The sequence below is a fragment of the Elephas maximus genome, chromosome 27 (assembly GCF_024166365.1).
Source record: "Elephas maximus indicus isolate mEleMax1 chromosome 27, mEleMax1 primary haplotype, whole genome shotgun sequence".
Lineage (NCBI taxonomy): Eukaryota > Metazoa > Chordata > Mammalia > Proboscidea > Elephantidae > Elephas > Elephas maximus.
Window position 1 is genome coordinate 37235442 of NC_064845.1, and position 23922 is coordinate 37259363.

General features: G+C 47.5%; 2 protein-coding genes and 1 long non-coding RNA gene across 4 annotated transcripts in view; 1 reads left to right on the plus strand and 2 right to left on the minus strand.

Moving 5' to 3' along the window:
• Positions 1–19702, plus strand: part of LOC126068470 (uncharacterized) — a 174028-nt gene extending 154326 nt beyond the window's left edge. Inside the window, exon 4 of the long non-coding RNA XR_007515707.1 lies at positions 19639–19702. This is a non-coding gene — a long non-coding RNA (uncharacterized LOC126068470). The remainder of the gene's footprint in view (positions 1–19638) is intronic.
• The window catches only part of LOC126068466 (uncharacterized), a 1054989-nt gene that overhangs the window by 636138 nt on the left and 394929 nt on the right, over positions 1–23922 (minus strand). The window lies entirely within an intron of this gene.
• LOC126068451 (ral guanine nucleotide dissociation stimulator-like) overlaps positions 1–23922 on the minus strand; it is a 480137-nt gene that overhangs the window by 347516 nt on the left and 108699 nt on the right. The window lies entirely within an intron of this gene.

The window sequence follows — 23922 nt, forward strand, 5'->3', positions numbered from 1 at the left end:
ACCTTAAACCAAAAAAAATCTCCTGAAGACTTCCTAAGGGTAAACAATAGCCTAGCTTAAGTAGTAAAAATGTCTGCTTTGAGCATTGTGCTCTTTGAAGGACTATATAGGATCAAAGTAACAACAACAACTCAAAAGATTAGATAGGAACTTCAGGGGGCAGTGAGTTTGTGTTAATGTGGGAGGAACAACTCAGAAACAGTGAGAATAGCTACACAACTCAAAGAACGTAATCAGTGTTACTGAATTGTGGTGAATTGGTGTATGTTTTGCTGTACATATTCTCAACAACAATATAAAATTTTAAAAATGATATTGTGGTCCCAGGAAATATGGATGGAGCACACTGACCACCTCAGCTGTGGTAGATCAGCTGTTCCCTGAGTTCATGGTCCCCACAGCCCTCAGCCCAGCAATTCAGTCCCTCAGGTAGTTTGGATGTATCTATGGAGCTTCCATGACCTTGTCTTGTACAAGCTGTTCTGGCTTCCCAGTATTGTGTACTGTCTTACGCTTCACCAAAGTTACCACTTATCTGTTGTCTGTTTAGTGTTTTTCCGTTTCCACGCTTCCCCCACCCCTTGTAACCATCAAAGATTGTTTCTTTTTGTGTGCAAACCTTTTTATGAGTTTTTACAGTAGTGGTTTCATACAATATTTGTCGTTTTGTGGTTGACTTATTTCGCTCAGCATAATGCCCTCCAGATTCATCCATGTTATGAGATGCTTCACAGATACATCATTGTTCTTTATCATTATGTAATACTCCATTGTGTTGACACACAATATTAACCATCAGAGTCCACTGCTTGTCAACTTAGCACCTGTACACATCTCCCCAAACCATACATAATCTCTAAATAAAGACAATTACAAAGTCATACTTAGTCTTAACATGATGTAACTAACACGTGATTAATTGAAAATGCACTAGCTCCATTTACATCTTATATTTTGTAAGTGAAAAAGCAAAAATATTTGATGCACACATACAAAGCAGAAATACTCATAACAATTACAGTCCTCGTTTCTGCAACTGGTCACGTGGACGTAAGTGGTATTTAGAACTACCTTCTTCCAACACCCATTCCATATTCCCTTTGCCCTCAGCAAGCACCTCACCAGATCATGGTTTTTTGCCTGGTGGCATGACCCAAATCTTCATTCCTGAAGGTTCTGGGCCATTAGTAGCCCTGTCAGAATTGAGTTACTATAGTTTTCCATTGACTTTAATCACAGGACATGCTAGTACTAAGAGATGCCCTAAGGGATCTCCTGCGTTCCAGGCATACTCGTCTTTATCTCCATTATGTAATATCAATCTGATTTCCTCTTGGTAATCAGGATCAATCACAGCAGCCAGTATGGTAACTCCCTTCTTTGCCTGTTGATCCAGTTGCTAGGTGGCATTCTTAGCTTCCAGTTCAATGGAATCAGTGATGTGTCTCCAGGTGGGCGCATTCCTCCCTTTGGAACTAAGACCTCCAGACTGAAGAGCATAAGATCATGGGGACAGGAAGTGAAAATCTTGTGAGTGGGTCACTAGGGGTAATAGTGAGTGGTGCCACTCCCATTTCCACTTCTTGATTTTTGGACCCATGAATCCTGGCTATGGAAGAAACAGCACCATATATTGGATGCTAGTTTAAAGCATATACAGCCTGCTGGAGAGTATTACCCCAACTCTGCAAGGTATTGTCACCTAGCTGGTGCATAGTGGTGTCTTTAGGAGTCCATTCCATCATCCTATCAAGCCAGCTGCTTCAGGATGATGAGGAACATGGTAAGACCAGTGAATTCTATGAACATGGGCCCACTGCCATACTTTATTTGCTGTGAAGTGAGTCTCTTGATCAGAGGCAATACTGTGTGGGATAACAATGATGGTGAATAAGGCATTCTGTAAGCCCACAGATGGTGGTTTTGGCAACATTGCTCAGGGAAGGCAAATCCATATCAGAGTAAGTATCTATTCCAGTAAGAACAAATGCTGCTCTTTCCATGATGGAAGTGGTCCAATGTAGTCAACTTGCCACCAGGTTGCTTGCTAAGCACCTTGAGGTATGGTGCCATATTAAGGACCCAGTGTTGACCTCTGCTGCTGGCAGATGGGGCACTTAGCAGTGGCTGTTGCCAAGTCTGCCTTGGTGAGTGGAAGTCCATGTTGCTGGACCCATGCATAACCTCCATCTCTGCCACCATGGCCACTTTTTTCATGAGCTCATTGAGCAATGATGTGACTGGCTGGGGAAAGAGAATGACTGGTTTTCACAGAATGTATCATCCTATCCACTTGATTGCTAAAATCACCCTCTGCTGAGGTCATGCTTTGGTCAGCATTCACAAGGGGCACATATATATTTACTTCTTTGGCTCATTCAGAGAGGTATGTCCCCATACCTCTTCCCCATAAATCCTGGGCTGCAATTTTCCAATCATATTCCTTCCAAGAACCTGACCATCCAGCCAAACCATTGACCACAACCCTTGAATCCGTATACAATTGCACATCTGGACATTTCTCCTTCCAGACAAAGTGAACAACCAGGTGCACTGCTAGAATTTCTTCCTTTTGGGAGGATTTTCCTTCACACTGTCCTTCAGGGAGGTCCCAAAAAGGGGTGTAGTGCCGCCGCTGTCCATTTTTGAGTGGTGGCTGCATATTGCACAGAGCCATCTGTAAAGCAGGCACAAGTTTTCTCTTCTCTAGTCAACCGATCGTAAGGAACTCCCCATGAGGCCATAGGTGCATACTGGGAGATGGAAGGTAGTGTGACAGGAGTGGAGGCCAAGGGCATTTGGGACATTTCCTCATGCAACTTGTGCCTTCAGGTCCTGCTCAGGCCCAATCTTGTATATACCACTTCCATTTAATGATGGAGTGCTCCTGTGCATACTCTGTGGGTCAGACAACATCCAGTTCATAATGGGCAGCTCAGGCCACATGGTGACTTGGTGGCCTGTGGTTAAGCATTCAGTCTCTACTAAGGCCCCAGAACAAGCCAAAAGCTGTTTCTCAAAAGGAGAGTAGTTATCTGCAGAGGATAGCAAGGCTTTGCTCCAAAATCCTAAGGGTCTGTGTTGCAATTCGCCAGTAGGGGTCTGCCAAGGATTCCTGACAGCATCGCTATCTGCCATTGACACTTCAAGCAGCATTGAATCAGCAGAGTGGGAGAGTGGCTTCTCTTGTTCTCGGCCCCACTCAAAACTAGCAGCTTTTAGAGTCACTTGATAAATAGGCTAGAGTAGCAAACCTAAATGAAGAACATGTTGCCTCCAAAATCCAAAGAGGCCTCCTAGGTGTTGTGCCTCCTTTTTAGTTGAGGGAACAGCCAGGTGCAATAAAAAACTTGTCCTTCACTTTAGACGGAATATCTCGACATGCCCCATACCACTGGACCCCTAAAAATATTACTGAGGTGGAAGGTGCCTGAATTTTTGTGGGATTAATTTCCCACTCTTTGGGAGCAGGCAAATGCTTTACCAATAAGTCCAGAGTCATTGATACTTCTTCCTTACTAGATCCAATCAGCATAATGTCACCAATGTAGTGGACCAGTGTGACATAATATAGGAGGGAAAGACGATCAAGGTCCCTGCTGACTAAATTATGACATAGGGCTGGAGAGCTCATGGAGCGCTGAGCTAGGCAAGTGGAGGTGTATTGCTGGCCTTGCCAGCTGAAGGCAGACTTCTGATGGTCCTTCCAAACAGGCATGGAGAAAAAGGCATTAGCCAGTTCAGCAGCTGCACATGAGTTACCAGGACATGTATTAATTTGCTCAAGCAATGAAACTACATCTGGAACAGCATCTGCAATTGGAGTCACAATCTGGTTAGGTTTTTGATAATCTACTGTTCTCCAAGGTCCATCTGATTTTTTCACAGGCGAAATAGACGAGATGAATGGGGGATGTGGTGTGATGCACCACCCCTATATCCTTCAAGTCCTTGCTGGTGGCAGTAATGTCTGCAATTTCTCCAGGAATGCAGTATTGCTTTTGGTTTACTGTTTTCCTAGGTGGGGGTAGTTCTAATGGCTTCCACTTGGCTTTTCCTACCAAAATGACTCTTTCTCCATTTGTTAGGGATTCAGTGTGGGGTTTCTGCTGGTTATTGAGTATATCTATTCCAATAATGTATTCTGGAACTGGAAAAAGTCACTATGAGGGGATTTGGGGACCCATTGGACCTACTATGAAACAAACATGAGCCAAGACTCCATTAATAACCTAACCTCTGTGTGTGTCCCACTCTGACTGGTGGGCTACAGTGCTGTTTTGGTTCTCCTGGCATTTGTGTCAGCTCAGAGCTAGGATACAGTAACCCCCCAAAAAGTCTGATTATTTTCTTTTCTCCAATGAAAAGTCACTCTCATAAAATGTTGTAGACCCCTTTGGGGAAGGGTAGGAGACAGATTAACTGTATAAATTTTTGGCAGTGTATTTGTGTCCTTCCTCATGAGGACTTGGCCTTCCCTTCATTCAAGGGGTTGTGGGTCTTTAAATTCACTCTAGTATGGGAGTTGACTGAGGACCATTCAAGTTAGACTGCTGCTCACCTAACCAAGAATTCTCCTATTTCTACAGATGAAGTAAATATTTAGTAGGTTTCCTATCTATTTGACTCCTAGGGACACCGTGACTAAGTAGTCATAAGTCCATATGAGTCAGACTATTCTGATTACTGCTTTGACTCTGCTGTCCATTGCTGTAACCATGCCCACCTTTTCTTTCTCGATTGAGTGCCGCCACTTGGCCCCTACTATCACAGGGTCCAATCAACCCAATTGTATTGAGGTGTCTAAATTCAGTTAGGGCAGTTCCCACTCTCAGATCTGATTTACATAAAATAGCAATCACAGCAGCCTTCAAGGATGCTGGATTTCCCTTCACAAATTTGTTCCTCACATTTGTGGTAAAAGGTGTGTTCTTTGGGCATTCCATGTGTGGGTCTGTGGGTTTAACCTAATAAATCCACCTCAGAATACCTTTGAATACCTTCTTCTACAGTATACCAGGGCAGGTCTAGTACTTCAACTTGATTTAGTGTAGGCCACTGTGTAATCCGTGCTTCAGCAACCCAAACAAATGAACTATTAGGTCTTTCCTTAATATCTTGAGGTGAAACATTGAATGAAGAATGTGTGCTTAGTGGACCCATATCAATAAACTCAGACTGATCCATCTTTATGTTCCTTGCAGCATTATCCTGCACCCTGAATAACCATTCCCACACCTATTCCCCAGGTTCCTGTTTGTACATATTAGAAAAGTCAAGTAGTTCTCTTGGAGTGTAGCGTACCTCCTCCTGGGTCACACTTTCTACTACATCTCTTTGGGGCTCGGTGGGACTTAATCTAGTTATAGGTCTAGAAGCCAGAATCGGTAGTGTGGGATTGTTTTGAGAACATTCAGCATTGCCTTGTAAAGCACCTGCCTCAGATGATGCCCCAGGCAATGGCTCAGGCAAGGGCTCTTTAGAGGCAGCTGGGCAAGGGCTAATTTCATTAGATGGAAGTGGAGGGGCTAATGCCTTTACTGGGCAGGGTGGTGTAGCAGACACACATGAAGTAATCTCTTCAGATGGAAGTGGTTCTATTGGCAGGAGTGATTAAATGGAATTTAGGGGCTCAGTGTCTCCAGCTTTCTAACTATCTGCCCATATGTCCCCATCCCAAGTTTCAGGATCTCATTTCTTCCCAATGAATGCCCTTACTTTAACTTCAGACACCTCTCTAAGTTGGCAATTGAACTGGAATTGTTATTCAGCCACTCTTACAATAAGACTCGGGTTTGGTTTTTGGCAATATCTGCAGTGTTGCTACAAGAAATAAGGCTTTCCTTCAAAGCACAAGTGGACACTTTGAGGTCGTTTATGCGGCACTTGAGCTTTGACACTGAAGCCCCGAGAGTGTCTCTTTCTTTCACCAGTTTGTCAAGTGAAAGTAGGACCAACCAACCAGCTTCCTTATACTTCTCATTATGAGAAAATTATTGAAAGGTATCATATATGCCATCACCCAGAGCCTCGCCTTTCACCAATACCTGATCTATTGGTGGTGATAATTTGCATATTTGAATTGCCACCTCATGCCATGGATTAGCAGTGCCCTCTTTACTACTGAAAGCAGAGTCATCAACATCTTTGAGAGTAACCAGACTTGAAAACTAATTTAGAAAACTCATCCTTACAATTTTGTTTCTCTAGAACCACTCTGGGTACCAAATGTCTTAGGCTGGGTTCTCTAGAGAAGCAAAACTAGTAAAGTTTATAAATATGTATATGGAGAGATTTACATCAAGGAAATAGCTTACATGATTGTAGAGCTGCAAGTCGGTGGATCAGCATAGAGGCTTCTCCTGATTCATGGAGCCACAGGGGCTGGCAAACCCAAGATTAGCAGGCTGGAGAGCAGGGCTCCTGCTCACAGGCTGTGAAGGTTGATGAATCCCAAGATAGCAGGTAAGCTGCTAGCTCCAGTCCCAAGAACTGGAGGTCAGATGAACAAGAGACATGTGCAGGATCCAGAATAAGCCAAGAGCCTCGGCAAGATGAGCAGAAGGAAGTAGGTGGCAGAGGGTGAAGAGATAAAGGCTGAGCGGGGAGTGAGCCACCACAGGCCCTACCTGCACTGAAACCACTCGGAAGATTCCATTATGAGGGTGATCACATACCAAATTTCAACAGGGAAGTGATCAAACATCATACAACTGGCAAAACACAGAGAATCATGGTCCAGCCACGTTGAGACATGCAATCTTAAACATCACACATGCCCTTTGATTAAAATCAGTGGAAAATTACAGCAACTGAGTTCCAACATGACTACTAATGGCCCAGACCCTTTAGGAATGATAGTTTCCGCCACCCCACCAGGCAAAGAGCCACGACCAGCTGAGGTGCTTGCTTAGGCCAAAGGGAATATGGAATGGGTGGTGGAAGAAGGTAGTTCTAAATACCATTTACGCTCACGCGACCAATTGAGGAAACAAGAACTGTAACTATAATGAGTATTTCTGCTTTTGTGTGCATCAAATATTTTTGTTTTCTCAAGTTATAAAATATAAGATGTAAATAGAGCTAGTGCATTTTTAGCAGTATGTGTGTTCATTGTATCATGTTAGGCAAAAGAATGACTTTATAATTGTCTTTATTCAGAGATTATGTGTGGTTTAAGGAGATGTGTACCGGTACCAAGTTGACAAAGAGTGAACTGTGATAGTTAAGAGTGTGTGTTAACTTGGCTGTACCATGATTCTCAGAGTTTTGGCAGTCATGTCATGTTGTGGTCACTTGCCTGTTGAGATTTGATATGTGATTGCCCCCATGGTGCCATATGATGTGAGTAGGCAATTGGTTGAAGAGGAGTTTCCTTGGGCGTGTGTCCTGCATCCAATGTGCGCAGACATTCTCGCAGGGCTCAGAGGGGTTTGCTCATTCTGGATTCTGCAGCTGGGTCCTGTTCACCTGACCTCCAGATTTTGGGACTTGAGCTAGCAGTTTACCTGTGGTCTTGTCTGCCAGTCTTGGGATTCGTTGACCTTCACAGCCTGTGAGCAACAGCCCTGCTCTCCAGCCTGCCGAACTTGGGTTCACCAGCACCTGAGGCTACGTGAATCAGGAGAGGCCTCTATCCTGACCCACAGACTTGTGGTGTTATGGCCTCTAAAACCGTGTGAGCCCTTTCCTAGATATAAATCTCTCTCTATATATACATATTTATACACTTAACTGGTTTTGCTTCTTTAGAGAACGCTGCCTAAGGCAGAGCATTCACACGGGATACAAACACCTTCATTTATTTGGCCTGTTCAGAGAGGTCTGTCACATGCCATTTCTTCATACTTCCTTGACTTCAAATTTCCAATCATGTTCCTTCCACGTCCCCGTCTATCCAGTCAAACTATCGGCCACAACCCGTGAATCCATGCACAATTGCATATCTGGCCATTTTTCCATCCAAGTAAAGTGAATACTCATGTGCACTGATTGAAGTCCTGCCCATTGAGAGGCTATTCCCTTACCAGTGTCCTTCAGGGAGATCCCAGAAAGGGGCTGTAGTGCTTTGCTGCCACTGTCCACATTCAGATGGTGCCTGCATATCATGCAGAGAAACACCTGTAAACCAGACAGCAGCTTTCTCTTCCTCAGTCAACTGATCATGAGGCCATAGATGAAGACTAGGAAAGGGCAGGTAATGTAACAGAAGTGGAGACCGTGGGCATTTGGGCCATTTCCTCATGCGACTTACTTGAGGCTTCAGATCCTGCTCAGGCCCGATATCGTAGATACGACTTCCACTTACTGATGGAGTGCTGCTGAGCACATCCGATTTTATGGCTCTGTGAGTCAGACAACACCCAGTTCATGATGGGCAGCTCAGGCCGCGTGGTAACTTGGTGTCCCGTGGTTAAGTGTTCAGTCTCTACCAAGGCCCTGTAACAAGCCAAAAGCTGTTTCTCAAAAGGAGAGTAGTTTAATGCAGGTGATGGCAGGGCTTTGCTCCAAAATCCTAAGGGTCTGTACTGTCATTCACCAGTAGGGGCCTGCAAAGACTCCAAACAGGACTCCAAACAGCATCTCTGTCTGCCACTGACACTTCCAGAACCATTGGACCTCCCAGATCGTATGGCCCAAGTGGCAGAGCAGCTTGGACATCAGCCTGAATCTGTTGCGGAGCTTTCTCTTCTCGTGGGCCCTAGTCAAAACTGGCAGCTTTTCAAGTCATTTGATAAATAGGCTGGAGTAGCACACCCAAATGAGGGATATGATGCCTCCAAAATCCAAAGAGGCCCAACAAGTGTTGTGCCTCCTTTTTAGTTGTAGGAAGGGCCAGATACATCAACTTATCGTTCAGTTTACAAGGAATAATATCTCAACATCCCCCACACACTGGAGCCCTAGATTTTTCACTGAGATATAGGCACCTGGGTTTTTGTCAGAATAATTTTCCACCCTCTAGCATGCACATATCTTACCAATAAGTCTAGAGTACTGATACTTCTTTCTTACTAGGTTCAGTCAGCATAATGCCATTTATGTAATGGACCAGTGTGACGTCTTATGGAAGGGAAAAGTGATCAAGTTCCCGGTGAACTAAATTATCACATAGGGCTTGAGAGTTGACATACTTCTGAGATAAAATAGTGAAAGTGTATTGCTGGCCTGACCAGCTGAAGGCAAACTGCTTCTGGTGGCCCTTTAAAACAGGGATAAAGAAAAGGGCATTGGCCAGATTAATGGCTGCATACCACAGAAAATGTATTAATTTTCAGGCCATATTCCCAAGGAAATTTCTCTTCTAGCAGATCGGCTGCTCACATCAGATCACAAAATGGAGGATGATTACATAATTTCTGCCAAATCCCTGAGAATCATGGCCCAGGTTGACACATAACATTAACCATCCCAGTGGTAATGAAAGTGATCTAGAGTAGATACTGCTGATGGTTGAATAGGATTGTGATAGTAGGTAACCCACTGCTATTACATACTTTTAAGCTATTAAAACAAAACTTTATTTAATGAGAAAACTACCAGTTAATATAGTATAAACTCTAAAGTATAAATTGAGCTGGAAAAATACTACAACAAAGCAAAAAAAAAAAAATACCCACTGATGTGAGAAAAAGAAAATGTCTGGTTCTGAGGCTGATGTTCCCTGGCAGTGAATGAGGAGCTGCTGTGGAGGAGGCATGGCAAGTGGCTTCGCCTCTGGTGCCCAAGGCAGAGCTAGCGGTGGAGGACTTAATAGTCTATGGGGCTCGAGTGTTGGAGTAGGAGCAGGATCGATATCAGCTGTTTGTCCATGAGCCAGTTGGAGGTGGCCCAGGATGGAAGTCCGCCCCTCCAGCGGACTCTTTGTCCAGTGCCACTGCTGGACCTGGTGATGAAATAGCTGTTGCTCTAAGGACTTCCGGTGTTTGTGCAGGAGCAGGTGGTTGAGCAAGGAGTTCTGTAGGTGGCCCAGAATGGGAATCGAGCCCTCCATCAGGCTCTTCTCCTGGTGCCCAGGCCAGAGATCGAGATGGAGGGCTGTGGGCTACATTGAGCTCTGGTGTTGGTCGAGGAACAGGAGCAGGACTGACATCAGCCAGTGGTCCTGGAGCCAGTTCTGGATGTAGCCCAGAATCTGATCTTCCAGGTGGCTCTCCATTTGCTGCCAGTGCTGGAGCTAGTGATGGTGTTCTGTGGAGCTCCAGTGTTAGTCCAGGCACATGATGGATCTCAGCAGGCTTTCCAGGAGCTCGTTATGGTCTTGGCCCAGGGAGAGAATCTGATCTTTCAGCAGGCCGTCTGTTGGGTGCCAGTGCTCGACTTGGTGATGGAGGAGCTGTTGTTGTACCCAGCTCCAATGTTGTTGCAAGAGCAGGATCTGACTGAGGAAGTGGTCCTTGAGTCTGTTCTGGAAGTTGCCTAGGGTAAAAATCCAGCTCTCCTGATGGCTCTCCGTCTGGAGATGGGATAGGTGGTGCTCTGTTGAGCTTTGGTGTTGGTACAGGATCAGGATCGACAACACAAGGTGGTCCAGGATCTGGCTCAGGCGGTGGCCCAGCTTAAGAATCTGGACGTCCAGTGGCCTATCCATCTGCTGCCAGAGCCAAAGCTTGTGACGGAATAGCTGGAGCTCTGTTGATCTCCTGTGGTGGAGCAGGAGCAGGATCCACGTCAGCTGGTGGTCCAGTATCCGGTTCTGGAGATGGCTAAAGATGGTAATCCACCTCTCCATCTCACTCTCCATCTGATGCTGGTGATGGAGCTGGGGGAAGACCTGGGTTACGTCAAACTCCAGTGCTGGAGCAGCAGCAGGAGCAGGATTGACATCAGCTGGTGGTCCGGGAGCCATTTCTGGAGGTGGCCCAGGATAGGGATCCACCCCTCCAGGCAGCTGTCCATCCAGTGCCAGTGCTGGAGCTGATGACATAATAGATGGTGCGCTGTGGAGCTCTGGGGCTGATACAGGAGCAGAATTTTCCCCAGGAGATTGTCCAGGAGCCGGTTCTTGGGGCAAAGTTAGCTCTTGAGCTTCTTTTACAATTGGCACTGGCCCCGGCTCTGGAGCTGCAAGAGAACAAAGGTTCACCAACTTGACTGCCTTTCCTCATGCCTTCCCAATGATGGAAAACACCCACTTCCACGAAGAGAAGCCCATTCCCAAGATTTCCACCCCAGGAAGTCTTCCCAGACTATGGTCTACCACAGGAGGGCCTGAAGTTACTCAGAGCCCTGGCTCAACCCCAACCTCTGGGAGCCTTCCCATGTCCCCTTCACAAGCTCACATGCAGTCATGCCCAGTCTTCCTCACCCTCTGGCTCTGCCTCAGTGACCCCCATGTGATCCAGCCGTGCCAAGAGAAGTTGGGCATCATGCACCAGATGTGAGCCTGGCATGTTCACGTGCACGTACTCCACCACGAGCTTTAGGTAGGGGAAGTTCGGGGGCTAAAATCCTCCGAGTGTTCCTTTAGCCATGTGCCCAGGATAAAAGAGATGGCGCTGGGGGTGGGTGGTGAAGAGCAGGGTCAGAGGTCTGGCTTTTCCCACCACACTGCCCTCCCAGGGCACCCCTGCAAGGGGCCAGTCTCCCTGTCTACCCCTGTACTGTTGACCTCCCAAAGGTCAGCACCACCCTGTATCATGCCCTCTGGCTGCCCTGACGGTGGCAGGCCTGGTCACTGATGGGGCTAGCACAGAGCCTTGTCCCAGGGAGCTCCCCATCAGTGGTCTGTCCAACTCTCCCTCCTCGGGGAGCCTGAATTACATCCCTTTCTGTCTCCTGGCCCTCTCCGCACTGGATAGTTACACTCTAAGGGAACGGAGATATGTGTCTGCATGTTCACCTCAGTAGTGCTCCAGGATTATCTGATGCTGGGCGACACATGGAGACCGTACCCTGATCCAGATGCCTAGGCCATAGGACCCCTCCTCTGGAGCGTGTGCACCAACGTGCTGCCTGTCTCTCTGCATGCATGTGAGGGCCTCTTCTCCCATGGAGACTGTTCTACCCTGGGACAGGGGCCCCGCATGCAGCCGAGCACCCGTGACTGGTGATCAGGATTTGGGAGCAATTTTCTCCACCCCCCCTCCTCCTCCCCCAGCACCTCCTGTTTTGGGCCCCAAATAGGGGAGGGGGCAACAGGTGATGTGAGGGGACTGTGGGAAGATGAATTCTCTCAGGGGCATCTCTGAGCCCCCAGCCTCCCCTCTACTATCCAGGATGCCCAGGTTCCACTCCTAGCTCTCTATGACTGCTTATGCTCTGCAGGGGGCGTCCCTAAACTCATCCCTCTAGTGGAATCTAGATGTGTGGGGCCCAGGGTCTGCCAGCCCCAGTCCAGACACAGGCCCCCTAAAACCTCAGCCCCTCCTTCTCCACCCAAAGTCCACTCACCGTTTCAGCTGCTCCTGGGGCTCACCATACTCAGCAGAATAGGGGTGGTTACATCCATACCTAGAGGTGGTATGAGGGTGTCACATCTAATGCAGTGTGGACACTACTTGCTTAAGATGTCTAGTGTTCCTGTCTGACTCTCGGACTGGAGGCCCAGGAGGGCAGGGCTTCTTATCTGCCTTGTTCACTGAACAGTGCTAAATACCGAGAACAGTGTCTCTGGATGACTGGTGAATGAGTGAACCCAACCAGCACCCTCCCAGGTACGTAAGAGTCCTGGTGCCCCTCTATCAGCCTCCAGGGTTCCCTGTTCTGGCTATACCAAGGACCTCCTGAATGGAATCTCAAACTCCCCTTTACGAATGCGAAGTAGGTTTGCTCAAGGGCACGTAGTCAGTGAGGGGTGAGGCAGAAAGCTTCTTCATGGGGAAGAGGAAAATAATAAATTTGAACATCCCAGGCCCTCCAGCACCCTTCATCTTAGAGCTGGGCTCCAGGTACACACTTCCTGTGGCTTATCCCATGTGGTCCTGACAGTAATTCTAGCCGATTGGACTTTTACCACCCCTCAGGGAAGAAAACTGAGGCTCTGAGTGGTGAAGTGACATTCTCCAGACTCACAGCTGATAGCGGGTAGAGTCCCCATTGGGCTATGGAGGGTGGGGTGCTCACCTTTGGAGAAGCTGGTCTAGGACCTGCTGGGTGGTGGCGTAGGTTCTGTAGGCTCCCAGAAAGATTTTGATGTAGGAGATGTCACGCTTTAGGTAGGCGGGCAGCAGGAGTTCCACCAGCTTCTGCAGTGAGCCTGCCTTGAAGGTTTTCATCACCCAGGCCTCATCCAGGTCTTCGTCAGAAGCACAGACACACTGGGGTGGGACAGAGCGGGGACATACTGTCAGAGGCAGCCCATGAACCACCAGGAGGGTTGGGGGCCTAGAGCTCAGACCAGGTACTCCGTCTCCCTCAGTGATCTGTGGCAGGAGGTGGGACACAAGTGCTTTTAGCAGCAAAGAGAACTCAGCTTTCCAAGCAGAATTGGAGGTGGGGGATGATTACAAAGATTAGGAACCTGAAGTGATTTTGTTAAACAAGTAACAATGGTATCTCCCTGAAGCAAGAGCAGTATCCCAGTGAGTCCTCAAAAAACACCCCGTTCCAGAGGTGTGAAAACAGAAGCTTGATGATATCCATTGTCAACTCAAAGTCACCTGGTCAGAGCCCAGAACTGTCTGATACTAGGGCTCCGTGATGTTTCCTCTGTGCTAGGTGAGGCCTGCTCTGTTCCTGACTCGGAGGGGAAGGTCTGGTGCAAGCTCACTTCCTCCCAGCTGAAGACAGTGCACAGAGCAGACACCCATGAGATAAGCAAGACACAGACTTTTCTTTCTGTACGTTAAAGGGGGTTTTGAGCACCCAGATCCAGCCAAGGGTGTTAGCCTAGAGATCCTGGAGTGCCAGAAAGACCCCCACATAAGTAAGGATCTGAACAGATGGCTCAGGGAGGGCAAATGTGAATGGTTGGTAAAGGACTGAGAGGTGGCTCAGCTTCTCAGGGCCAACAAGTGCCTCAAAGCCACCCTGCAGTTCTTTTGGCCACCCTGACAGCAGATAGGGAAAATGGAAAAGAACCGTAACACCTGGAACAGGCTCAACGCAGAGACGCAGCCAGCATCACAATCTGCTGGGCCATGGGACTGCGACAGCTGTTTTGGGAAGGAGTCTGGCTGTAGTGATCCTAACTTGAAATGTGCACATCCTTCCCCCAGCATGCCATTCCTGGGAGTCTATTCTGGGTGGGTCAGTACAGGAGGACACAGGAAAGTGTTCCTGCAGCCCTGCTGAAATGGCGGCAGAAGGAATCAGTCCAGGGCCAGCAGCAGTGAGAGACTCAGTCACTGTGGGAACGGGCCTCTCTTCTGGAACATTCTGTAGCAAGTCAGATACAGCCTCTGACCTGAAAGGGTCACGTGTTGTGTTCCGTGAGATTGCAGGTTGTAGAAAAAGGTGTGTCATAGCCTGAGCCTTGCGCTTTAGGATGAAAGAGGCCTGCTAAGTGTGATGCTGTGTGAAGCTGGGAGAAGGTGTGGAGGGACAGTCCAGCCAACTGCTGCCTGGGGCCCTGGGGTTGAAAGTTAAACGCTAAAACAGCAGCAACGCGCAAAATATGCATGGGCTTACGTGAACAGTAACTTTGTAGCTGGACAGGGCAGGGAGGGCAGTGGCGGGGGGGGAGGCTAATTACTTTGTGAGGAGTCTGGGGACCCTCAAGAGGGAAAGTCCTGGGAGGGACCTGAAGTCTACAGGGAGGTGTCTGGGCCGTAGGGCCTCCCTGGTCATCTTGGGTCTCTGGGTGGGGATGCCACTCCCCTCCCCCCACACTCACCCAGAACCTGTGCCAGCCCTTCCTGGTCCCTTTCTTGGGGTTGACCGAGTAGGTGATGCCATTCTCCTTTTCCTTGGGGATCTCCTGCTGGGAGTTCTGCAGAGACAGTGCCGGCAGCGGCCAGGGAGGCATCAAGAGCCCGTCCGTGCTGCCTCCTTCTCTCTCTGCCCCTCAAGCCCTTGTGTCTCCGAGGAGCTCCCAGTTCCCCCATGCTGGGAGGGCTGGACTGTGGGCAGCACCATCCAGCCCTGACCAAGTCCACGGATAGAAAAATCAACCTCTGAGTATTGCAGCAGGATCTGGCAGAAGCTGGGCTGGCACAGGGTCAGCAGTGGCCCAGGCAGGCCAGCAGCTAGGGTTGCACGTTGACTGCCCCACTCAGGGTGAGCTGGATCTCAGAGAAGGTCCAGGTGAGAGTGCTGACTCAGCCTGTGACCCTGACAGTCCCTCCCTAAGGCCTGGTCTGAACTGGAACCCCTGGGTAGACTTATATCCCACTGTTCTGTCTGATCAGGGGGGTCAAGACAGGGAAGTGAAAGAGGTCTCCACATTTACCACCCCAGCCCCCAGCCTCCCCAAGGCACCCAACCTGATGGACTAGGCCCAGCCACGGTCAGACTCAGGCCCATGAACCCAGTATGGTGAGAGGCTGTGGGGGTGGAGAGCTTGGGGTTACCCTCAATGTGTGCTAGTCCTGAAGCAGCAGCACCATTTTCATCATCCTCATTATCACTACTCCCCTCCCAGATCTCCCCAGGTCACATGGCGCCTCCTTCCCTGACCCCCACCACCTCTCTCCCAAATGGACCCTGCCTCAGCTAACAACTTTCTGCCTCATCAGTTCTATCCACATTTCTTCCCAGCCCCCATTACCAGGGACCCCATGAGGACAAGGGCTGGCATGGCCAGGGAGATGGTATGTCCTGGGGGGGGTGTGGGGCTGCCCAGGTGGGATCTCAGTGATGGCCTGGCCTGGATTGGCAGCCCTGGGCCACCCTGTGTTACCTTTGGATTCTTTTTGGTAAATGGCCTGAGCTTCCGTGGTTGGGGGACGAGCCCATGTCTCAGCCTTGGTGAAAGTGTCGAACTCCTGGGTCTTTCAAGCTTTGATACAAGGGAAGATGAGAGACAACAAGAAAACATGTTCCTAGTTTGAGTGTCTCCACTCAAGTGAGCTGGGTGGGGGCCAGGTTACCAGGGTTCCAAGCTCTATGTAGTCTGTTCTCAAGGAAGTGAGGTCATGTGCTGGGTCTTCTGACTTTGGCCTGATGTCAGTTAAGACCTCCCCAAAGTCCCCCCGGGCTGCTGAATGCTCACCTGTCCCCATGCCATCTCCATAACTGTACACAGTGACACCAACACAACCCTTCCCCTCCCCCCTAAAACCTGGGGAAGGCCTGGGTGAAGCCAGGGCCCCAGCTTTGTGCAGACAGAGCTGGGTTCAGACAAAGCTCATCCCTCTCAATCAGTTTGTGACCCTGGACAAATCTTTGTGCTGCCCAGAGCCTCCCCAGTCCCCATACCCACACAATAGGGATCATTCTAGCTAGCATCTTCCTAGGGACCTCAGCAGGTATATGTGAGATAACACCTATAGAACCCGTGGGCTGGCATTACCTGTAGCTAATCAGGGGTGGATTATCTAATAGTCAAGGTAAGCATAGGGCTTACCTGCTTACCAGATCATCTGTAATGAATGTTTTCACCTTTTCATATTTTTCCACCACATCTAATACTCTGCTTCTAGGTATGGCTGGCATCTGCCTCTCCCCACCCCAGAGCACCTTCCTACAGAATCAATGCCTCTTTTCAAATTTACAATCCCTGACGGGGGCAGATGACCCTGTAAGCAAGGCAAGCACAGGTCTACTTGTGCTTACTTACTAATCTGTAGTGAAAAATTTCACATGGGCTTTGCCAATCAAAGATGTGGAGATCACCATGCTTACCTTACCTATTGCATAATCTGCCTCTGTAGGTAATGCACAAACTCAGAAATGGAAGAATTTCAAGCAGGGGTGGGAAGCAGCATGGAGTAGATCCCCAAACAGGGCTCGGTTCTGGTGGTGTGAGCTTGGGAAAGTGCCTGCCCCTCTTGACCTCAATTTCCAGTCTGCCCTAGGAGGGGGTTGGAATGAAATGAACGTCAGATATTGTCACCCTCTGCATAAAACCTTCCAATAACTTCCGTTACATTTAGAATCTAACCCAGCGCCTCATCTCAGACTTGGGGGTAGGCAGCCTGCACGATGGCTGCCAACAATCCTACCTCCTGGTCTCCACATCCTGTGTGGCCCCCTCCCCTCAGTGTGGATTGGACTCAAGGACTTGCTCCTCAAGAATGTTGTTCTTGGTGTTAGGTGCCACTGAGTCGATTTCAACTCATAATGACCCCATTTTGGGCAATGTTTCTTGGCTCTGTTTTATTCTCTCTCTCTCTCACTGTCTGTCTGTCTGTCTCTCAGTCCTCTCTCTCTCTGTCTGTCATTTATTTCTCACTCTCCCCCCAGGAAGCAGCTGTGATGTATGACCTGCACATGGAGAGACTCATGTGACAAAGAGGTGAGGGAGGGTCCTAATCAACAGACAAAGAGGAAATGAGGCCCCTAAGTCCAGCAACTCTCAGAGTCCTGCTCATAACATGGAAGTGAATAGGGAGCAGATCTCCCGAGTCAGGACTCAGCTGAGACCACAACCACAGGCTCCTGAGAACTTGGGGCAGTTCCCAGGTAAGCCATGCCTGGATTCCTGGCGCACAAAGACTGCATGCTGTGTGCTGTTGTGAGTCATTACTTTTGGGGGTGTTATCACAGAGCAGGAGATAACTCCTCCAGCCCACCAGGTCATGGGTCCTCGATCTGTCCTCCTCTTCCCTGCCTCCTCTCCTCAGCTCCCTCTAGCCATACTTGCTGCATTTCAACCCTCCCTCTAGAAAAACTCATGTCTGCCTTCCAGCCTCTGCACCAGCTGCGTGTTCTCCCTGGCACACTGTACCCAGACTCATGCAGGGCTGGTGCCTCCTGTCATTTCATCACACATAAATGTCACCTTAGTAAGGCCTTTTGGACCACACCCTAGCCTTATCTCACAGCACCCTGCTTTATTTTCTCTATAAAATATGCTCTTTGCATGTATTTGTTTTCATTCTTTTACCCATCTTCAGATTGTGACTTCCTGGGGACAGGGACCACATGGGTCATTTTCAGAACCAGCTCCTGGACCACCTGCTGATGTTGATCCTGCTCCTGCACTGACACTGGAGCCCCACAGTCCACCAACTATTCTGTCACCAGCTCCATCACCAGCATCAGATGGACAGGCAGCTGGAGGAGTAGATTTCAATCCTGGGCCACCTCCAGAAATGGCTCCCAGATGACCTGCTGATGTCGATCCTGCTCCTGCTCAACATAAGAGCTCTATAGAGCACCAGGTCCTCCATCTCCAGCTCTGCCTCGGTCACCAGAGGTTGAGTTATTTGCCGCACCTCCTCCACAGCCACCCCTCATTCACAGCTAGGGAACATCAGCTCCAGAACCAGACTCTTTCTTCAACGCACCTGAGTGGGAATTTTTTTGTTTTTTTTTTATAGTATTTTTCCAGGTCATTTTATACTTTATACTATTTTAACAGGTAGATTTCTCATAGAATAAAATGTTTTAATTGTTTTAAAGTGTGTAGTATAGTGACTTTATGTACTTCTACAATCTTATTCAGCCATCATCAGTATCTACTTCAGAACATTTTCATCACCACTGTGATGGTTAATGTTATGTGTCAATTTGGTTAGGCGGTGATTCTCAGGGGTTTGGCAGAAATTATGTAATCAGCCTCCATTTTGTGATCGGATGTGAGCAGCCAATCAGTTGGAAGAGAACTTTCCTTGGAGGAGTGAACTGCAAATTCAGACACCTCCTGGGACCTGGTATCCAGCCATTAATCTGGCCGATGCCTTTTTCTTCATCCTCGTTTTGAAGAACAGGCCCCTCTCGGTGAATCACAGCGCTGATCTGTAGGATTTTGGAGCAAAGCCCTGCCATCCTCTGCAGATAACTACTCTCTTTTTGAGAAACAGCTTTTGGCTTGTTACTGGGCCTTAGTAGAGCAGAACGCTTAACTGTGGGCCACCAAGTCCCCATGTGGCCTGAGTTTCCCATTATGAACTGGATGTTGTTTGACCCACAGAGTTGTAAGGTTAAACTTGCCCGGCAGCACTCCATCATTAATTGAAGCAGTGTATACAAGATCAGGCCTGAGCAGGATGTGAGGGTCCAAGTAAGTTGCATGAGGAAATGGCCCAAACGCCCGTGGTCTCCATTCCTGTCACATACCCTTAATCTCCCAGTCTACACCTATGGCCTCATGGGGAGCTCCTTTTGATCAGGTGACTGAAGGTGAGAAAACTCGTGCCTTGTTTACAGGTGGTTCTGCGCAATATGCAGGCACTAGTTGAAAATGGAGAGCGGCAGCACTACAGCCCCTTGCTGGTATCTCCCTGAAGGACAGTGGTGAAGGGAAATCCTCCCAGTGGGCAGAACTTCAAGTAGTGCACCTGGTTGTTGACTTTGCTAGGAAGGAGAAATGGCCAGATGTGCGATTGATTGTATGTGTACTGATGAACGGGCTGTGGCCAATGGCTTAGCTGGATTGTCCAGGACTTGGAAGGACATGATTGGGAAACTGGAGACAAGGATTTATGGGGAAGAGAGGTATGTGGATAAACCTCTTTGAATGGGCCAAAGAAGTGAAGATATTTGTGTCTCATATGAACCCTCACTAAAGACTGAACTTAGCAGACGAAGACTTTAACAATCAAGTGGATAGGATGACGTGTTCTGTGGAAACCACTTGTCCTCCTTTCCCAGGTACTCCCATCATTGCTCATGAACAAAGTGGCCACGATGGCAGGGATGGAGGTTATGCATGGGCCCAGCAACATGGACTTCTACTCATCAAGGCCACCTTGGTGGCAGCCACTGCTAAGTGCCCAATCTGCCAACAGCAGAGACCAACACTGAGTCCCCAGTATGACCCCATCCCTCAAAGTGATCATCCAGCAACCTGGTGGCAAGCTGATTACGTTGGACCACTTCCATCATGGAAAGGGCAGTATTTTGTTCTTAAGGGAATAGACATTTACTCTGAATATGGATTTGCCTTCCGTGCATGCAATGCTTCTGCCAAAACTACCCCATACACTTACAGAATGCCTTATCCACCATCATAGTATCCCACATGCATTTCCTTGAATCAAGGGACTCACTTCACAGCAAATAAATTGCAGCAGTGGGCCCATGTTCATGGAATTCACTGGTCTTACCATGTCCCCCATCATCCTGAAGCAGCTGGTTTGATAGAATGATGGAATGGACTCCTAAAGACATAATTACAGTGCCAGCTAGGTAGCAATACCTTGCAGGGTTGGGGCAGTGTTCACTTAGGGGCTGTATATGCTCGAAACCAGCGTCCCATATATGGTGTTGTATCTCCCATAGCCAGGATTCTTGGGTCCAGGAATCAAGGGGTGGAAATGGGAGTAGCACCACTCACTATTACCCCTAGTGACCCACTCACAAGATTTTTTGCTTCCTGTATCCTAGCTTCTTGGTTTGTTTTTTGATGTGCCCAAATGGGTTGCTTGAGTGAGCTAGCTTGATTAGTTTCACCTTTGAAACTCTGCTGTCCTGACACCAGATGGCTAGAGGTGTTATCAGGTATATCAGTCTAGGAGTCCATTCACTTTTCTCGTATGGATTCAGCTCAGGTGTCCAGGTAGGCGATCATCTAGTGTGTGGTACAGGCTCTGTCCTACAGTCTTAGAGGGCCAGGGGTGATTGGTGTAGATACTAGTATCTGTTTGCAGCAGGGGGTCACGCTCTGAACAAGGTGGGGGGCTGAGAAACGTCCCCCATGTATCTGTGAGGAAAGTGTGTCCCTTTTCCCTAGAGCGTTCAGGTGAGTGGGTTCTGCAGATGGACCATGGTCACCAAAGGCTTTTGCTCGTAAGGACCGGGAGGTACCAGTTATCATTGGATCCATGTCACAAGTGGCTGGGTGACCTGAGTGGAGCTACCAGTCCTTTTTCCCGTGATGTGTGTAGGTGAGGACCTAGTTTAATAGGCAAAGTAGTGTCAAATACCAAACACCCACCTCTCCACCACACAGCTGAAATGGTTTCAGTCTGCCATCAAGGGCTTATTCTCCTGGAATAGGCCCTCAGAGGTCCATGCAGGGGGAAAAGATATTCAAAGTCCATGGACCGTTTATGCCTGGACAGGAGCTACTTCTTTCCTGAGCTCTGCTGGTTAGTGGAGCTGGAAATTATCTTTTCCCCCAGCTGTGAATTTATTCCTACTCCAAAGCCTGGAGGTTGGCTCTGGGCATTCATCAGGGCCTATCTCAGGCCCAGGGACGTCAACAGCCACTGAAGCTGACTTGGGGGTCGGGGGGAGGCACAGTAAAATATATGGAAGTACTTAGCTTTTGCCAAGAGAGCCATTCTTCTCATGTTCTTGCGAGTAGGCTGTGCGGCTGGCTGCTTCTCCCTGAGGAAATTGTGGCAGACCGCTACTAACAGCCCACTGCAGCCACTTCCAGGAATGGTGCCTGAGGGATCTCGGTGATTCAGGTCCTGTAACTCCTCTCCACTTCTGAACCATCTCTTCCTCCCCCTGCTGCTCAGTCCATCTTCTAACTTTGCCTTTGATATTTAGGGCTCCTAAAAAGCCCTAGCTTGTCATAAATATAATCGTTTCAGTTGTTTTTTCAGGTCTTTGTTGTCAAAGGGATCGCAGGAACTGTCTGGCTATTCTGCCATCTTGGTACCACCTCCTTTTCCTAGCTTTTCGAGGAAGCATCATATCAATTTCCAAAGTGGTTGTACCATCTTATGTTCCTACCAGCAGTATCTAAGTGTTCCAGTCTCTCCACAACCTCTCCAACATTTATTATTGTGTGTTTTTTGGATTAATGCCAGGCTTGTTGGAGTGAGATGGAATCTCATTGTGGTTTTGATTTGCATTTCTCTAATGGCTAATGAACGTGAGCATTTCCTCATGTATCTGTTAGCTAAGTGAATGGCTCCTTTAGTAAAGTGCCTGTTCATATCCTTTGCCCATATTTCAATTGGGTTTTTTGTCTTTTTGTTGTTGAGTTTTTGCAGTATCATGTAGATTTTAGAGATCAGCCACTGATCAGAGGTGTCATCAAAGGTATAGATCTTTATGGAAGCAGAGTACCACATCTTTCTCCCGTGGAGTGGCTGGTGGGTTCAAACCACCAACTTTTTGGTTAACAGTGAAATGCTTAACCGTTGTACCACCAGGGCTCCTTTCTGCTGAATAGTACTGTTTTTTGCTGTAACAGCTGTTCCTTCTTTAGCCAATGTTGCTACTGAGCACAGGCATCACAGATCATATTGGTAATGCTGAGGTCTAGGTGCTAGAACTTAACACCTCTCATTGTCCAGAGAAGACAACAACCTTCACTGCCATCCTCCCCAGAAAATGGGTACCCTAGAAAAAGGCAAGCATCTCTTCACCTTACTCTCTCTCTTCCAAACCAAAGTCGCCTGCAAGGCATCTGATTGGTGGAGCCAAGGTCTCAAATAGTGGTATGTAATGCTGGTGTCAGGGCAGCACATTCACAAGATGGAAGTTGGCAAGAAAAAGACTAATGTCCACCATGTTCCCAAAACAGATCTAGGATGAGGGTCCAGACTCAGACTCTAATAGGTCTAACACCACTGAGGTGCTAGGCGTTTATGTTTATGCTTGGCATTATACCCCTTGCTTTGCTACCAGAAAGTTCCACTTAATGCTTTGTCTTAATTTTAGGATCTTTATGAGCTCTATCAGACCATGCAAACAGGGAAATAACGTAAGCTAAAGGTTTGAACATAGCCCCAGATGCTGATGGGTCTTTAAACATGACCAAAAATGTATTCAAGATTAAAATTCAACATGGATTTGTTACATATATATTTACTGCAATAAAAAAAGAAGAAAATGGTTTAGAAATAAAATGCTTCTATTTTATATTTATACATGCATGGAGAAATAAAGCAAATGTGGCAAAATATTAATACCTGGTAGTTTTGAAATTTTTTCAAAATGAAAGTTAAACAAATCAATGTATAGTAAATTCTGCAAACAGCCGAAATGTGCTTCAGGTGAGGGATAGATAAACAAATTGTGGTACAACATACCGAAGAATACAGGAATGAGCTACTAATACATGCATCAACATAGATGAACCTCAAAAACATTAAGCTAAGTGAAATAAGCCAGACTCACAAGGCTGCATCCTGTATGATTCCATTTATATGGTGTTCTTAGAAAGGCAAAGCTTTATGGGCCAGATACAGATTGGCGGCATGGGGGAATGTTTGGGATGATGAAACTGTTCTGTATTTTGATTGTGGTGGTGGTTACAAGATTGTAAACATTTGTCGAAACTCTCAGAACTATACACCTACAAGGGTGAATTTTAGAATATGTAAATTATACCTTAATTTTAAAATTTGAAAAAATTTCAATGAATAACACCTGCATTCATTATTCAACAATATTTATTGAGCCCCTCCAATGTGCCAGATACTCTTTAATGACCATATACTTAAGAAAACTAATCCCAATGTAGAGAATGCATTAGAAATATTCTAAGTCACTCTACAAATTCCTTAGACTTGATTCACGCCAAACGCAATGCATGAAGAACTTTAGCAGTGGTGGGAAATAGTGGCAAGTAGTTTCTTTAATCCATAAATGACAAACTACTGAAGTCTGGGGTGAAGACACGTTGCAGCCAATGATTTTGACACCCCTGGAACACCAATTTAGAAAGTCAATTTTAGGTGATAATTGGCTGTATGAAACTCACATTTTGGCATCAGTAGACCTAGAATTCCTGGTGGAAGGGACTGGGGGAAAGAGTGGTGAGGGAGGTTAGATTCCTAAGTAGTAAGGTAGGGAAAAGAGAGCATTGACCTAGGAAGTCAGGAAATCTTGCTGATCATATCATATCCCCGTCTTACCTATACACCCTTGGTCAAGGTAACTTTGGCTTTCCGGATACATCTGCTGGCCCATAAAGTGAATGGGTTGGAAAAGTGATCAATCAAACTAGAGTTTTTTCCCTGATCTCCTGTG